The sequence below is a fragment of the Cyanistes caeruleus genome, chromosome 1, assembly GCF_971803275.1.
Source record: "Cyanistes caeruleus chromosome 1, bCyaCae1.hap1.1, whole genome shotgun sequence".
Taxonomy (NCBI): Eukaryota; Metazoa; Chordata; class Aves; order Passeriformes; family Paridae; genus Cyanistes; species Cyanistes caeruleus.
In genome coordinates, this window is record NC_141701.1 from 149915318 (window position 1) to 149932104 (window position 16787).

The 16787-nt window shown below is 39.9% G+C and overlaps 1 long non-coding RNA gene across 1 annotated transcript; it reads left to right on the forward strand.

The window, feature by feature from the left end:
- Positions 1-1122: 1122 nt before the first annotated feature.
- Positions 1123-6698, forward strand: LOC147656035 (uncharacterized). The gene is made up of 3 exons (XR_015281110.1): positions 1123-1176; positions 1705-1851; positions 2935-6698. It is a non-coding gene; the product is annotated as an uncharacterized LOC147656035 (long non-coding RNA).
- The last annotated feature ends 10089 nt before the right edge of the window (positions 6699-16787 follow it).

Consider the following 16787-nt stretch of genomic DNA (forward strand, 5'->3'; position numbering starts at 1 on the left):
GGGGAGGACTGGAGATGTGTTTCATCGTGGCCATGACGCTCAAGGGAAGAAGGGAGGTGTATTCCAAAATTGCTTTCCAGCTTGCACAGGTACCATAACCAGATCAGAGCAGCAGAGAAATTGTTTATTTCATTTATAAACAGAGAAAAAACACTCAGAGCTCCCCCAGCTAGAGCAAACCCACTCCAGTCCCACACAGCCCAGTCCAGAGCAGGCTATAGGGAAATGGCTGGACAAAGAAAAGCTGAAAGAGAATCTCAGTGAAAAAAGGGATTTGAAGATACTCTTTAGAAGTCACCACATCATGATTTCAGAAGTTACACTTCATTGATTAGCAGGAATTTGTTTGTTTGTTCCTCCCACATCTTGCAGAGCTTCAGCACAGATGATCATTAAAAGTGGTGTTTAATAGAATTAAATAGAATTGATAGAATTAAAACCAAACTGATGCTCCTCGTGTTTGGTTTTTCACCCAGAGCACCAATGATCCAAGCAGATCTAGGACAGCCATCAGAGTGAAATAAGGGCAGGGAGACAGACTTCAAAAGGACATTTCATTTCTGTGCTTAATTATTGAAGTGGACTTAAGTTAAAATTTGAGGAAATGGGTCCTGATTCCACTCACACATTTTGGTGTAACTCTTCTAGTTCTCAAATATTTTTGCTATTTGGGTTTAGAAAAATTGCAAGAAGCTGGGATTATCATAACTGGCTTCAGAAAGCTTCAGTGATGACGTTTATAGCTGAGCTCCTCTTACAGCCTCATGATGAAGACACAAATCACCTACTGGACATTTGCCATCTGCATTTCTCTCAGGTGAACTCTGCTTCCCAAGCTCCTTCTGCTCCCTGCTCACCGAGAGGTGATCCAAGGAATCATCTCACAGGAGCCACCACATGGATATCCTGAGAAGCTTTGCACAACTCTCTGCTCAGCTGAAACCTTGTCCTGTATCTTTAAATTATACCTCACCAAGTGAGGTTTATTAAATATAATCACAGTTAATTGATTATTCTGCCCACTCTTTTTTTTTTGTTGTTTTTTTTCTCTATCATGCCACGCCTTTCTCTTAACTGCTTATTGTTTTACATGAATTAAAAGAAATCCCACATTTCTCTTTCAGTTGCTCCTTTTGCCCTCAAGAAATGAACAAGATGAGGCTCTGAGTGTATAAAGTATTTTTCCTTAAATATTGCATGAATTAGCACCTTCTAGAGGAACCATCAAGGGTTATCCCATTTCTGTGTAACTGAATCTTGAAAATATTATATATATATATATATATATATATTTATACATTTATATATTTATAGGTTTATACATTTCTATATTTCTCTATTTCTATATTTTTATATAAATATATTTCTAGGTTTATACATTTATATATTCATATATTTATATATTTATATATAAATATATTGGTATATTTATATATTTATATTTCTATATATATTTATATACTTATATATTCATATAGTCATATAGTAATATATTTTAATATATTTACATATTTTTATCTTTATATATTTTTACATTTTTATATTTTTGTATTTATATTTATATTCATATTTAATTATTATTATTTATATACTTATTATTATACTTATACTTACATAAGTATATACTTATAATACTTATAATTATTTATATTTATATTATTTATATTGTCAAGAATGAGAAAAAAATTCTGCACCTTGTTTTAGGTGAAATCCTGATCCCGTATTTAGCTGGTTACACCTGGATTTAACTGCACAGATCTGTGCAGCCCAACAGCCTGGCTCATGTCTTGTGCTTCTAATTCCCTCTTCTAGCACACAAAACACAACCACAGCCTTTCCTTTTTTAAATTGGTAAGTGCTCTCCATAGTAATGGAGTAATAGTAATCATAGTAATCATAGTAATCAAAAATAAAATCTGTTTCAGGGTGTCTTGTGCTGGATGTGCACAAGCAGAATTTCTGAGCACCCCACAACTGGCACAGGACACCAGAAGAGTTGTACAGACCTGAGATTTCTCCCAGAGCTGGATGCTGAGATGGGAGAAACAGCAATAATGTGCATTTCTAATGAAATCAAGACACATGACATACAAATTATGTGCCCTGACATATTTATTTAATGTATCAGAAACATGTGCCACCTCTACACTGAGCTGCCCCTGGCCCAGGGAGGGGGTCAGAGGGTTTCAGAGGGACTTTCTCAGTTTCAGAGGGATGCTCAATAACACCCTTTTTCCCTGTAGACCTAATTTCCCCCAAATTCAGATGTCTATGGTTTAAAGCAAATAACCTCATTTATTATTAACCTGGTCATTGCAGAGACATAGATCTCTCAAAATATGAGTCATCTGCCTTGTTCTGCTTTAGCATGAGAGGATTTTCATCCTGGACTCTTGAATTTATTAAGTAGAAATTGAGGAAAGATAAATCAATATTACACAAATGAGCTTGGGTGTCGTTCAGGTGGGCAGGAATTGCCTGCTACACAGAATCTCCCCCCCCCAAGACATGATTCAGTTTTCTCTTCCCACTTTCTGCTTTTTCCTTGTGCTTGTGCTTGCTTCCTTGTGAGCAGGAGAAAAATGAGAGGTGTGGGAATGGTGGTACACAAGGGCAGAGTGCTGCTTTTAAATAAGTACACAGATAATGTAAGTGCATGAAGTCACACATTGTCCTCTTGGCTGAGTTAAGATGATTGCAGCATTAAAATTTAATTAAATGCAACCACTTGTAGTGAAGAGAGGGTCAGTGACAGATCTGCTCTAACACAGATTCTCTTTCTCCTTCCTGAAGTGCACAAGCAGCTCCAGTAAATCTAGACAAGCAGTATTTTTTTTAATATATATATATATTTTTAGAGATATTCTTTTCACGCTCTTTGTGTTGAATATTGATTCCAGGCATAACCATTTTATTGCTTGTTTCTAACTGTAGGCAATTGAAGCAGCCTGATAAGGATGAAAGCTGGGAAAAGCATGGTTTGTTCAGTTTTGTTTGCTCACCTACAGAAGATGCTTAGCCTGGAGAGACTTGCAAGAGGACAATGATAATAATATTGCACCCTTAAATACTCATTTTATCAGGATGTTTACAACAGAATATAGGGGTGAGATGAATTCTACAAGTTCCTCCTCTGGACTATCAGCTAGAAATCTCTCCTGAGTTCTTTTCTTGCAATTCTTCACCCACTCCATCATTCTGTAATGAGCAGCACCTCTGGAAGTGTTGAAGTTCCCTTGTGATGTTGAAGTCCTGCTCTCTGCCCTCTGCTCCCATCACATCACAGACACAAGGTGTTTTGTGATGGTTTTCATCCAGTTTGTTGCAAATGCTGGAAATTGTGCAGTGCTGACAGGAGCTGAAATGTGGAGGGGATGGGTTGCACCAGCTACAGCAACCTCAGAACCATGGAGGGATGGGAATGTCCCTGTGGGACCCCACAGAGGAGCTGTGGGAGCGCATGGGGGCAAAGGAACACGGTGAGGACTCTTCACTGCCCTTTGCCCAATAGATTAAACACCTTCAGCATTCAAATTTCTCCTTTCCTCCTGATCACAGAATCCTTGGGGTTGGAGGGCACCTCTGGAGGTCACACAGTCCCACCCCCTACAGGGCAAGGCCACCCAGAGCAGGTGACACAGGGAATGATCCAGGTGGGTTTGGAATGTCTGCAGAGAGGGAGATTCCCTGAAATCCCTGGACAGCCTGTAGGGCTGTGCAGCTTGAGGACAAAGCTCTGCTTACCCCAGGTTGGCTGTTTTGGGGATTGGGTGAAGAATATCACTAATTACACATGGATTTTGCTCTGGTGGGAAAGGATCAGGCTGCTGAAGGGGAAACCTCTGGATGAAACACAAAGCTGGGGCACCCAGCACCCTAAAATATCCACAGTGGTCCCTTCATTGTTAGAAGAATCAGCCAGAGTCTTGGGAAACTTCTTCAGGTCAAACTTTATTTTGCCACTGCAAGCTGTGAAGATGAGGATGTGAAATGGAAAACTGGAAGCACTCAACCACTCAAGATAATTTTGACCAGTGCTTACCCTAAGCAAGAGCCAAGAGTTCATATTTTCCCAACAGAAGTAGCATTAAAGGAATAGTTGCTGCTTGCACTTAGAGCATCCATCCACCCTGGAATACCACAACCTTCCTTTTAAAACCCACACTGGAACAGAAACTGTCTCCAAAGGAAGAGAGAACTCCAGTGGTGAAGAGAAGCAGTCGTTTATACAAGGATTGGGCTTTTAAGCTGCATCAAAAGACCACCTAAGGAAAGGCTTAACAGCAGAGATTCCACTCACCCCATTCCTATTCAGCAAATACTTCCTGCTCCTGTCTTGTCAAGCACAAAGCCCTGCAGGGAATAGTTTGGATGCACTTGGACTTTAGGGATAAGGACCCTTCTGGCTGCCCAACAAGGGCACTGCCTGTGTACAAAGTTCTTTTTAAAATTCACGGGGACATGGAATGTTAAAAATAATCCTCGTGTTCACTGGTAACCCTCTGCATGAAGGAGAGAATAAGGGAAACATGGCAAAAAAAGGCACATGGCACCCTAGCAGTTAAAAAGAAAAGACAATAAACTCATTCTGAGAAGACTGGAATTTAGAACAACTTGTAAAAATAGTGGAGGGTTATTTTATTTTTTTTCTTTTTACTTTTTCTAGTGGCTTTTAAAATATTCCAGATCTTATTGGATTCCTGTGGGCTGTGTAAGCAATGGTTAAGCATTTGCTTGGGAAAGTAAATTACTTTTCTGACAATTTTAAGACTTTTAAGACACACATTCCTGGAACGATTATATGATTAAATGAACTTTTTAAGATATTTTGTTAGTGAAGGACATTTTTTAGTTCTGCATCTTATTCTCCCAGGGCTCTAGACACTGAGAATGGGACATTAGTATGATTTCTCAGAACAATAACACTTTGTCATTCTCCATTAATTTGAAAGGATGCTGATCCTTGTGCAGAAGTAGTTCTAACAGGATATTAGAGCTTGTTTTTTTGTCCCCCCCACTGGAATTTTTTTCCTATTTATTTTCCCAGTGTCAGTGCTGCAGGTCTATCCTGTTAAGCACTCTGATTCTGGAGTTTAACACCTATAAATCTCCAGTTGTGCTCTGTTTTCTTGTGTTTAAATCAAAGGTCGGGGTAACCTGAACCAGTTTCTCTAGGTATGAACTAAATATTTGGAGTTCCCAAGCAGCCACGCTGACCACAGTGTGCCCCTTTGTAATCCTGCTCTTCCCCCAAGTCTGCCACAGGAATTCTGCCTGCTCCCTGATCCACTTGAGTGAAATTCTGGTCATTCCTGAATCACCTTTCCTTGGCTGGAACAGGTTAAGGAGCACTCAGAGAACCAGACCTGCTAAAAGAGCTGGAGGTAGGAAAACCTCCAAAAGCGATGTCTGACCTCCACTGCTGACAGAGGGGTCATGGGAACCCTAATTCAGCTGTGAAAATTGGATGTGGGATAAAAAAAAAAAAAAAAAAGATGGGGAAAAAACATCAATCCATGACATTTACACCACTGCTGTCTTTCCAAACACATCCATTCTCACGTTATTTTATTTACAAATTATTCATGAGTATTCCAAAATGCAGAGTGCATTTCCTTCCTTTACTCCCTTCCAGGTCTTGAGCTTCATTCTTTTTTCCAGTTTCTTCATCCTTTTAGCCAGAAAGGTCTCCAGAATATTTGTTCTGGAGAAAAAATGCCAAACAGGGACTGCTGCAATTCCCAGCCTTTTTGTGTCTCTTGGCTTAAAATTACTTTTAGTGCATTGATTGTAGTCCCTGAATTGCTGGTGTACATCTACATGACACAGCTTTTATAGCCAGCATATTTTTTTTTTATTTTTTTTTTTGCCTTTATGCAGCCTCTAAAACCATGAGATGAAAATTTCACTGCACAGTTTTAGGATAATTAAATAGATGATTAAATGGAGAGCAGGTGCTGTAGATTAATTTAGAATGCTTCCACTATTTTCTTGGTGAAAATATTCTTAGAAAAGTTGCATTAAAACCTCATTTTCTTAAAACACAGCTTACTTTTCCTTCTGAATTCTGCAGCTTCTGATTGAGAACATAACTGGGTATTTATATTCACCAGTGTCACTGCTGTTAATCATCCAACTCATCCTCATCATCCTGTTGGGTTTATTTAGAGTACATCCACCTTTTGCTCTCCCAAAAATCAGAATCTGCACCAGCACTGCCATTTCTGTCACATGGCTTTAATTCTCTTATGAACAATTTAAATTCAGCTGTTTTCTGTAATTTGTAAACTTACTGGGCAATGCAGAGAAGGATGAACTCTTGTAGCAGCTGACCAGTTCCTTATTCCCAGAAAATAAATGAGGATATTTGGCCAGTGGAGAAGGACAACAACACAGGCTGAACCTCAATCTGCTGCTAATTTGTTGGCACAAAATAGAGAGAGGATTTTTCATTTTTACTAAAGATTTTAAGAAAGATTTTTGGGCTCTTCCTTGTTACTGATTATTGTCTCTGTCAGGCTGATGGGCTCCAAACATTCTCTTCTATCTCATAAAGTTAGAATTGGCAGAGAGTAAAATGACTAGAAAATATATTTTAGAAGAGGGGTGACACTCAGGCAGTTTTCTTAATTGTCTAAAAAAAAAGGGAAGGAATTATGAAATGCTTATTAAAAGTCAAATATTAGCTTTGACATTTTGAGAGCAAAACAATTCTCTTTGGATTTAAAGGCTTTATTAATTCAGAAACATATTGTTAATGAGAAAGGGGTTAAATGCTGCCTTTTAAACATTCCATTATAAGCTGTGTGTTTCACTCTGGATTAAGTCCAGCTGCTATTCCAGGGCTTTATTTATATTTTGTTTGTTTCACAACAAAACATAAAATAAGGCTGTTCCTTCTCTGCTCTGCAGACAAGACAGATTAATGGCTGGGGAAAAAGAAAAATACTGCAATAATTTGGAAGAGATTTAGGAGCTGGAGCAATGAACTGGGCAAACTGAGAGGTGCCTGACTATTTATAACCTCTCCAGTGGGGGTGTTTACTGAAATAGTCACCCTGCTCTGCCTTTGCAGAGGTCAAATCATTATAAATAATAATGTTCTCCAGAGAGTCAAATGTCTCTCGTAGGATCACTGAACATCTTCTCCCATTTCCCACTCAGTGACTACAAAGGGAAGTGAGAAGAATTCTGAGGCTGGAGAAGGGTTTGTTACCTGAATGTGGAATGTTACCAGCTGCTCCCACAGTTCCTTCCACCTGCCAAACAAGCAGGGACAAGTACAAACAATGAGCAGCTGGTGAGGAATTTCCAGTGGAATCCCAGCTGGCAGCTGTAGGGCTGTTCCCTCTTGTAAGGGTACAGAAATAAGGACCAAAATAAGGTGTGAGCTAATAAACAGGCTGGGAGAGCTGGGAATGTTCACCTGGAGAAGGGAAAGATCCAGGGAGAGCTCAGAGCCCCTTCCAGAGCCGAAAGGGGCTCCAGGAGAGCTGGAGAGGGACTGGGGACAAGGGATGGAGGGACAGGACACAGGGAATGGCTCCCACTGGTTGGATGGGATATTGGGAAGGAATTCCTGACTGGGAGGGTGGGCAGGCCCTGGCACAGGGTGCCCAGAGCAGCTGTGGCTGCCCCTTGATCCCTGGAAGTGCCCAAGGCCAGGTTGGACAGGGCTTGGATCACCCTGGGATAGTGGAAGGTGTCCCTGCCCATGGCAGGGGGGTGGAACTGGATTATTTTGAACGGCCCTTCCAACCCAAACCATTCTGTGATCCTCTGAAAGTCTTCACTGGGCATTTCACAGGAAGAAGGAGGGACACAACCCATTGGAAACTCGAAAGCAGTGCTGAGAAACAGATTTTGCTCTCTAAGTGCTTTGCTGTCTGATTCCCTCAACTGCCTTGAAAAATGTTATGGGAACCTGGCTCGGTGAGGTGGAAATGATTCATTCAGGAAAAGACAAATCCCTGTAACTAATGGGGAAATAAATTTTACAAGAAATCTTCCATCTTCTCTTGTGAAGGAGTCTGTAATGGTCAACCGATGGGCTTTTATGAGACAAGTGTTATAGTTCACAGTGAGTTTAAAGACAAAACTTTGATGCCAAGGGATATAAATGTATTTTCAGGAACAGTTTAAATGCTGGTGTTTTATGGGCTAAATACATCAGAATGAGTCACTCTGAGGATATTAGTTTGGGAAGACAGTGACTCAGAAGTATTTGGTATTTTTTAATTCCTATTGTGAGTTGGCCCTTAAAAATCTCCAATGTGGAAATGTTTAATAATTGATAACAAGTTCTAATAATTAAATATTAATTCCATTCTGTTTCTGAGAATTGTGCACATAATTGGACAATATACATATTAATGTTAAAGTTATAAAATTTATTTACTTCCATTTTTTTACACTCCTTCAATATATTGCTCAGGAATCTATTCAATATTGTACTGACATGAGAAATTAATACATTTCTTTAGTGAATTAATGCATTTCTGAAGGGAATTTCATACTAGAAATTATTCAAAAGAAATGAAGCCATTGGATGAGATTCTTTCCTGATTTTCCTTCCTCCATGGCTACAAGTCAGAGTTGTCTGACCCAACCACAAATTCATCTCCCACTGAAAACCAACAGAGCTGATGTCACCTCCCCTTTAATAGAACACTCACATATTTAACCTTAAATCTGCTGTTCTCTTGCTTTTATGTCCCTCTAGATGTATAATAATTCCTCTGATTTTCTGTTTTAGACCTAATCTGCATATATCTATTTTTCAGGTAATGCTATTTCCCAAGAAATTCCTTTGGATTTCTCCTGGACAATTAATCAAGTTCAGGCTGTGCATTCACAATTACAGGATTAACAGCAAGAGATCTGAGTGTTGTATGGGTCAGCAAAGCTTCATTTGTTTCAAGAAAATACCTGCTTTTATTTTAATAATTCCATAAAACAAACTGGATCTCCTTTTTCTCTAATTCTGCATATTCAAAAGCATTTTTACTATTTTTGGCATTCTGAAACGCCTTCCAGAAAAAAAAAATCTGCAAATTTTGGAGTGCCAGAATGTTTTCTGTTTGTGCATTTTGACTGTCCTTTATCCAGCAACAGTTGAACACCTCCAGCTCTTAAGCCATTCTCCTGATCTTCCTTCCATTCACAGCCAATAAAAATAAACTGAAGTGTTTCACCACTGCATGTGGTATATGTAGATAAAAGTGTTCTCAGAATAAAGGAACTATCTGCATGAATACTGCATTCTCTTCTTTGAGAATCAAAACATAATCTGAACAGAAAGAAATGCAACACTTTGTCAGAGTGAGATACTGAGTCTCAGAAATCTCCAAATGTCATAAATTACAGACACACATCAGCAATTTTGTTCTCAAACCCAAAGACTCAGGTATGTCAAAGTTAAGCATTTATTCAGATCTGGTTTTAAGAATTCCCCATGTAATCAATAGAGCATTACTAATATTTTCAGACAGAAATTTAACCTTCACAACTGCCAAAAAAGATCACCTTTTGGAGATGCCTCCCTCTCTTATTTATGCAGAAAACCTAACACAGATCATTTTTATGAACCACCTGGCTTCTACGTGACTTTCTTCTCTTGGGCTCATAAATTCAAGCAAAACCCTTTGCAAATCTGAGATTCAGAACATTTCCAGTGTTCCATAATAGGAACACTCTGTAGACCTCTTAACATGCTGTGTTGTCACCCACCATCCACTGTTTATGCAATAACTATTAAAAACTTCAACAGTTTATAAAATCCAGAACAATTGTTACTGGATTTTATGTATTTATTTATGTATTAAATGTCTAGTTATTATTATTTTACTTGGAAGTTTATTCTGACAGACAAACTCTGAGATAATTAAACTTTAAAATGAGAGAGTGGTTATTAAGACTGCTTAGTCACGTAAATGAATTATTGCATGGTGGATTTGTTTCTCTTTGAGATTTATGCTTTCACTTGAAATTTTATGACTGTGGAAATTATGTTTTAGCTACTTTTGTGTCAGCTGGCCAAAGAGAAGAGAAATTAGTGGAATTTCCTTGTTTGTTTTATCAAAAGGACTAAACAAGACATTATGGTGGCTTTCTCTAATTTCTGCCTTGGTGACTCCACAAGGCAGAGAGGAAAGAATGAATGAAAACTCCTGAATGAAAACTCCTCTGCTTGGACAGCCACATAGGAGGATAAAAACAGGACAGATTAAAAGTGTTCTGGGAGAGAGGGATTTCCTGAGGAATCCAAAAGGTAAAAGATATCTCCTTAAGGGACACTGGGTGGGACAAAATAATTGTTCAATATTTCCACTGCAAGACAACCTGGGGTTAAAGAGTGAGACCTTGACCCTGGGTGATCACCACAAAGTCATTGATCTCCATTTCCAGCCCTTCTTTTCCCACATGCACTAAAGTCAATAGGATTGATTTTTGTGCCTGAGCTGGATCTGCATTATGGATTTTGAAATCATGTTTGTTACGCTGCTCCCTGGCTTCAGAGTAGATCTGTGGTTTCTCACAGAAAGACATTTTCAGGAACGATTTTCTGTTCTCTGCCACTATCTACCTTCTTGGACAGGAGCTGGGAAAGTAGATTATTTTCCCCCAGAATTCTTACATTTACTATTTTAGCTTAGATATTTCTGATTATTGTGCTGTGTTGCACGCCTGTCATGATCCTCAGATCTGACCATGCCATCACCTTTGGCTGTTTTGGTTTGTTCAGTCTCAAGGACAGGAATTGCAATTGTATTGCTTGGATTTGGGTGAGAGTTCAAGTGCTAAAACCAGTCATTTAACATATAATTGATGGTTATTTAGTACTTTAAATCAAGAAACTTCTGAGAATATAGTTACAAACTCTGACATCAGTCTGGTCACATAAATGGAGAAAAAAATTAATTTAAAATACTTAAAAATATTTTAATGTGGCCAGAACACTGCTGACACACAGATAATATCTCTCCTGACAGATCAAGGCGCAGCATCAGGTGAAAAAACCCAAGAAAGGTGAAAAAAACAGTTGAATCTAATCAGCACAGCCTGGTCCTTGCTCATCCCACCCCATCCAAGAGCAACACCATGAGTGAGGCCTCTGGAAGTGATTAAATGTGTGTAAAATGGTGCTGGCAAGAAGAGGGAATAATGGCTTGGAACAAACTCCCATCCCACCCATGCCTGGATCAGGGATAATTAACACAGGTCCCAGCCAAGCATGGACCAGGCTGAGGAGCAGGAATGCACCAATTCCCAAGAGGAGGAGGATGGACAAAGGGATTTGGAACACATTGACAGCACCATTCCTGGAAATGGAGCAATCAGTACCTGAGCCAGGGCCTGGAGAACATTTCCCCATCCTGAAGGAGCTCCTGGTGGTGCTCTAGGATGGCTCTGTGCCAGGACAGGGCTGTTTGACCAACCCTGGCCAGCGCTGGGGCTGCTGCAGGAAAAGCTGGAAGGAGCCTGGCTGTAGGCCATGAGTGTGAATTTTGACCCCCTGTGTTGGGGGATGGGTACGTGAGCCCTGGATGAAGTTACCCCACCCCAAACCCCTTGTGAAGGGTGCCCCAGGAGTTCTGATTGGGTTTGAGTCTCTGGGGGTTTCTCACTTGTTGTGTTTCTGGTGGTCCCTGACCCTGAACTGCAGGGTCAAAGGTGGAGACCCTCAAGAGTTCTGTCCCTCAAAAACCCCTCTTCGGCCTCTGTTCGGGGCTCTCTGTTCTGGATCTGAGTTTGTTCCCATGCTGAATAAATGGTTTCATGAACAGAAGCCCATCTCCTTGGTGTTCCATGCTGGTCCCCAGAACCCTGTGGCTTCTCTGGATGTGATCCTGAGGGTGTGGACTACAACAGAGCCTTGGCGTTGGCTCCCGTGGAGCAGCTGTTAAACTGCTGAGAGGCAGGAGAGACACGATGGGGAAAGAAGGGCTCAGATTTAGGCCAGCACTTGGGGTTGGTCTTGGAAGAGCAACCAAGACAAGGTGAGGGAAATTCCTTCTTCAAGAGCGTGCAAAATATCCCTTGCAAACTGCCTGGTAACAGGATCTCAGAGTCCCCCAGTATCCATCGATGGAAAGAAAGGCAAAAAATGCCATATGTGATTCATGTGGTTTTATCCAAGACAAAATTCACCAGAGCTACCTAATAATCAGATTTTTTTAATCCTTTGCTCGAGTATTTTTGCTGACCTTATGATGTTTGTGGAAAATAGAAACATTTCCTAAAAAGGAATCATTCCAACATAGGCAAAATCTGGAAATGTACAAATTGTCATGGCTGATGCTACAAACTGGACAGTTTAAGTTAAATAGAAAGAATTTCACCTTTATGATTTTATCTTTGCCCATTGCAGACTTCTTGCTCTCAGTGTAATTTTATGTGTGATAAAGTTCTCAGATCTTTTTTGCCTTATGACTTCCCAAACTTGTGTTTGTTCTGTTTGTCTTTCTGGGTTTTTAATTGAATTTCTTCTTATTTGCTCGCTTTTATGCTTTCTGTAAGGAAAATGATAGATTTCTTCCTTACATGGAGAATAATTGCTGGAAGAAGTAGAAGAAAATGCCAGCTGCAAAGCCCAGTTCTCCAACAGTTTGTGCATCCCTCCTATTATTCCTCAAAAGGAAGGAGGTAACATTTTGGAATAGAGACAACATAGTACCTGCAGACAGAATTCCTTAGCTAGGACCCTCCAAAATTTATTTTTACATGAAACATCAAAAAAAAAAAGAAGCCTTTTAGAGAAATATTTTTATTAACAGTGTGATAAACATTGCATTTGTTCAGCTTGGTACCCATAGGGCTCAAGCCAAACATTCACTGGCAGCATGAGCCCAGGTGAGCAAACAACATTGTAGCTCTGAATTTCTTTTTTCTCTTTTCCTTTTTTCTAAATAATTTAATTCAAAGAAATGACTATACATGTTTGAAGTTGTGCATGTGTGAAAGGATTTACCCTGTTCTTACAGCCTGAGCTTTTCCAGCAGGTTCAACAACTTACAATGCTGGTTTTAGTTCAATAATTTGAAATATTTGACCATCTTGAAAATTAACACTTGGAGGAAATGATGAGGATAAATTTTTTTTCACTTTTGCATTATTATCAAATTATCAGTTATAGGTAGGGACAGTCACAGTGTTCATGGTTAAGGCTGCCCAATAACTTTATTTTAATAAGCCCATATTTCATAGCTTATAGCTTTGCAAAATTAACAAGTGTAGGCTGGAATGGTCCAGTTCCCATTTCTGCCTCATGATGATTTCTCCTTTTTAAATTAATTTTTAAAAACTAAAATTAAATCCATCTCTGAGAACAACACTAAGAGAAAATTTGTTGTCCTGCTCCTACTAAAAAAATTAATGCCTTTCATCTTTTTTTCTCTTGTGCTGCTGGTGGAAAAGATGGTGTTGAAAACTCAAAGGGATGAAAGGGCAGAATCACCAACTTTTCTATCAGATGTGTCTTTTCTGTCACTTCTGAAGAATGGCCTGGTTTGAGAAAGACAAAAAACTCTGAAGTATCATTATCTGCACACAGACAGAAGTAACAACTCCAAAATCTGCTTGGAGGCCTCAGACTCCACAGCAAAGGATCTCAGGACCCTAAATCCAGAGGGACAGGTCACCGAGATTGATTTAACACACAAAGTGTTCCAGACACCAAAGGAAGAGGCAGTTTTCATTTGTCTCGAGTTTTTCTAATTTTTGTGCCCTCAGGAAGAGGCCAGCCTCGATATTTGGGGTTCCAAAGGACATCCAGGGAGCAGGATTCAGGGTTCAAGTGCACATCCAGGGAGCAGAGTTCAGGGAAGGGGTTGGGTGAGTGCCTGGCCTGGCCCTGTTGAGCAGAACTCGTTTTCCACAAGCAGATCAAGGGTGTGAAGAGAGTAGGCAGGAGTGGAAACGGCACAAAGCTGTGTCAGAGCAGTTTTGGGTTGGAGATCAGGGAAAGGTTCTTCCCCCAGGGTGTGATCAGGCACTGAACAGGCTCCCCAGGGAATGGGCACATCCCCAAGGCTGCCAGAATTCCAGAAGTGCTTGGGCAATGCTGCCAGGCACAGGGTGAGATTTTTGGGGTGTTTTTAGGGCCAGGAGTTGAACTGGATGCCTTGAAGAAGAGACCATCGGTCATGAGAGACACAGGAGGAGGTCATGGTCACCCTGGACTTAGGGCACAAGCCTGGACTCCTTCACTGGATCTGGAAGGAGCAAACAACTTGTGACACTCATTTAGGACAAAACAAACCCTCAAGTACCACGAGTTCTCTTCTGGGTGGGTCTGTAACCTCTTTAATTAATGAGATGTCCCCACTGATTGCCCACAGTAGAACAATGAGAACATCCTTCATCTTCCCTCCATCAGGGCCCTGGGGTGGGTTAGCCCCTGCTCAGGGCAGGGTGCTGGATTGTGCTTTTCCACACTGGAATGCTGCAGACAATCTCCTTTTGTCCTGTTGGTTCTAAATCCTTTGAGCAGCAGCACGTTGTGAACATCCTTTTCCAACACAGGTGTGTTTTCACTGCCAGTTCCTGACCTAAGGCGGGTGAGTTCATGAAAGCTGAAAACTTCTTTTGTGTGTCTTCTCAAAGTGAGAATGAGCTTGTTTTGGAAGCAGAACACATTTTCCTCTCAGTTCCTGGGCAGGAGTCCATCTGACACCAAACTACCTGGAAGATATCTCAGGTGGCAGAGCTCACCTGCTGCAGCTCAAGAGTATTTTACTGCAGGTCAAAGAGAAAAGTTCTATTATTGTTCACTGTCAGAAAAAAAAAAAAACAAACCAAAAAACAACAAAAGCACAAGTTTGGACTTTTCTGGAAACAAATTTTATATTTCACAGTTACAATCTTATTATATCTCAAGCTGAAAGTTTATGGAAAGGTTATTACATATGTTACTGGAAACAGCATCTGCTTTCCTGCTTCTCCAGGTTCTTGGGAGAAGTTTTGCTTATTCTATTATTATAGTGATACATATGGATGACAAGTAGTATTTTGATGCTGTTTGATATGAAATTCAAAAGAACATAGTGCCAAAAACGGGGAGAACAAAAAGAAAGAAAAGAAAAAAAAAAAAAAGAAATCAGAACATGCTTAAATTTTTATACACCTTCTCATGTAGGAAAAAATAGGATGGTCTTGTGGTAATTTGGGACACTGGATTAAATAATTCAAAGCCATTTTTTTCAGTTTTCTAATACAGCAAAATTTGTACTCATTCCATAACTTTTCACAATCTGAAACATCAGGGTTAAACACAGATTTTCTTTTTCCTGGTCTCTTTAGTGAAGAGAAGCAGAGGCTCCTCCAGGGGAGTCAGAAATGTCTCTTCTCATTTGATCTCTGAGGGAAGCTTCTCTTTTTTCCAGGCAGTTTTGCCACCTGCCTTGGGCTGCCAACACCTGCCTTGGGCTGCCAACATAAGCTGGGATGAATCTTCCCAGCTGCCACTCCACAGGAAAACTGGATTATTGCATAGGAAAAATAAAAATTTATGAAGCCCCGAGGGCATGAAAGAGGATGGAATGAGTACAAACTGCAAAGCCATGGACACTGGAGGGAATTCAAAACCCAAACTGGAAGCATGGGAAATGAGCAGGTTTGTGAAAGATGGAACTCCAGGTACAGCCAGCATGGACAGGTGGCTTCTCCAAAGGAGGGGAGATGGATTAATCCATGGAAGGATGTTAATAGAGGTTTAAAATATGTAAGGAAGGGCACTGTGTTATTCCACAGGCCTGCATTGAACAGCTGTTGTGAAGATGGCAATAAAAACCCAATAAAAATCTAAATTTCTATGAGACCCAGGACTAATCATTAACCCACTTTGCAGATCCTCGTCTGTTTCCCTACAGGGATTGTGCCTTGACAGCAATGCCAAGAAACAAAAATTTACATTAAAATTACTTTCTAATTGTCAATAATTAATCAAACTAAGAACTATTGTTCCAGGCTCCACTGGATAAATAATTAGTCCCTATTGGCTTCATTTCTTCTCTTCAAAATGGAAATAGAAAAGTTGTTTTCAACAGTATATTTTGCTTCTAATTTCTATGAATGGTCAGTTTTCAGGGAACAGAACAGGATATGGCAACTGACAGGAAAGTTTTCAAACTGCTGCTGTAGTAAACATAAAGAACAAGACTAATAATGTTATTTTTAGAGGTGATAGCCCTGCAAATCTGGATTGCTCATCCCCACATGGGGCAGATTTACTCCATTTGCCTCAGTGATTTCTTAAATTTTGTGCCAGGAATGCAAATAATAATTTGCTTTATGATTTAGTATAAATAATATGCTAATAATACATGTTAAATAAATTTAACATAGAGTATTCTATATCAACACCCACGTTTAAGACACTTGGCAGGGAATTTGGGGCTTAAATACACTCTGGTTTCATAATTACCCCAAGCCCCAGAAAGCAGAGCTAGCTGCTTACACCTCTTAGATATTTTACAGCTACATTTGTCCAGTTAAATTAAGTAATTTCCTGGGTTTTATGCCAAATGCATGCAGAGACTCTCATCTTTAAAACTAAAGAATAAAAACACTAAAAGGAGCACTAAAACCAACAATTCCAAACACAAACTGCCTGTTGGGAATGGCTCCTTCAGCACTGGAAGTTCTGCCCCATGCCCAGGGGGTGTTTTGGGGGTCCTTCTGGAGTCTGCTGGCCCAGAAGGGCTGTTCCTCACAGCAAAATAAACCAATACATTTACAAATAAACCAATAAATTTCCACTCTGCAATAGTCCTTGCCTCTGTTGAAGC